This window comes from Vombatus ursinus, unplaced genomic scaffold, assembly GCF_900497805.2.
Source record: "Vombatus ursinus unplaced genomic scaffold, bare-nosed wombat genome assembly UNPS02014907.1, whole genome shotgun sequence".
Classification (NCBI taxonomy): Eukaryota; Metazoa; Chordata; class Mammalia; order Diprotodontia; family Vombatidae; genus Vombatus; species Vombatus ursinus.
This window is the reverse complement of record NW_020954685.1, coordinates 15,444-17,497: the sequence shown is the minus strand read 5'-3', so window position 1 is coordinate 17,497 and position 2,054 is coordinate 15,444.

Below are 2,054 nucleotides of genomic sequence, written 5' to 3'. Positions count from 1 at the left end.
GAGCACCGCGGGGAGACGCAGCGGGACCGGAGGCCTGGCCCAGGTCTGCAAGGCCATGCCACTTTTACCCAGCTCTTCCCCTCCCCCCACCCCCAAGGTGCCCTGGCGGGACGGCCCACCCGAGAGCCATGCCCCAGCGCAGCGCGACTGCCCTCCTGCTCTCTGAACCCGGGATCTGGCCTGAACACGCATCTGGGGCCTGGAGTACCCAGGTGGGGAGTGAATACTAGAATGGACTGAAACAGCGCAAGTACCCTCCACCCAGGAGCACCCGGCCCAGCCAGGACCGCACTTAGGTCCACGAGGGCCGGGCCGGACCCGCTGCCTCCGCCGCGCACCCCAGCTCTTCCACCGCCCGCCTACTCCAGGCTCCGGGCCGGCCAAAGGGCTGTGGCCAGGGCCGAGGCTGCTGCATGGGGCGAGAAGCTGATGGAGGTGGAAGGGGGAGGGCCAAAAAACCCTGACTACCTTTGGCCCCGGAGGCCGCCTGCATCCTCCACCTCCGCTGCCGAGAAGAAGAGAGAAAGGTGAGTCAGTGGCGTGGGTTTAACAAAGGCCTCTACCCTCGCGAGAGCCCGGCCCGCGGGTGCCTGCGGGAAGAGTGGGTCCGCCAATCATAGGGAAAGTGAGGGGCTGGGGAGGAGGGAGAGGAGCGGCTGGCTACTTGCTATTGGCCAAAAGCAGGAGGAGCATGTGACCTCAATTCTGGTTTGTTTTTTTTTTCTTCCCCTTCCCCCTTCCCACTTCTCTGATAGTGATAAGTGTACATATTACCAAAGTTGCTACAGCTCTTGTTTAGACTTCTCCTTTCAGTCCCCAGATTCTGAAATGTACCTGGGTCGTCTTCCCCCAGCACTTATCTCCTTACATTCCCTAAAGAGCCCTGGTGTAAACCTGAGTCCGTTTCATCATGGCCCCTACACCTGCCCCTAATGATACCAGTGTGAGAAGAGCGAAAACCAGATCTCTTCCTGCTCTTTCCACCCCAACTTCCCCTCCCCACCCCCCCCCCCCCCCCCCGTGGTCTCTAAACCTAACTGCAAGATTTAAGTCATGTTCATTTTTGAGATGTGTATTCCTAGCATAATAGTATTGCTTGTAAACTCTTAGTCATAGGGTTATGGATTTCCAACTAAAAGAACCTCAGGCCATCTAATCTAATGTTACAGGTGAGAAAACTGAGGCACAGAGAGGTTGTCAGGTCAAGAAACATTTATTAACTGTGCTAAGTGCTGAGGATACAAAGAAAGATTAGAATTTTTTAAAGTTGCTGTCTTCAAGGAGGTCACAATCTAATTGGGGAGACAGTATACAGTTATATATGTATGTGTATATATGAACTTGGGGACAAAAGGTCGAATTTTAGCAGACTTGCCAAAGGAAACAGTGACAGAACTGAGATTGGAGCTCAGATCATTTGATTCCAGATACAGTATTTTCCCCCCACTACACTATGATGCCTCTCGATGTGATGAGTTCATTTTTGGACAAATCAAGTTTAAAGTGAAGTAAGACATCCAGGTGGAAATTTCTAGCCACCAAGTCCAACACTCTTTCCACTTCTTCATGTGCTGACCTGTCAAGGTAGCCAAGTCTATGGTGTCTAGAAGGAAAAATGTCAACAATATCAAATACTACTGAAAGGTCAACAGGATAAGCATGAGCAAAGACCACTGCATTTGGCAAATCAGAAGTCATTGCTGAGCTTGGACAAAGTAGTTTCAGGAAGTGTAAAGCCCACCTTAAAGTGACTGAAAGGGGAAGTAAAGGAGGAGAGGAAGTGGACTGTTCTTTGGAGAAAGTTAGCAATGAAAAGACAGGAGACGGAGTCCAGGAGATAGGGGAGCATTTTTTGGTGAAATTTTTAGGGATGGCAGAGACCTGAAATTGTAGGTGTTTGAGGAGCTCGTAGAGAAGGAGAGATTGAAGGTAAGAAAGAGGGAAGAATGTGGGTGGAATAAAGTCCTAGAGGAGACTGGAGGGGATCGGAGCAAGGAGAAATATAGAAGAGTGAGCCTTGGCAAGAAAGCAGATGATCTCATCCTCTGAACAAA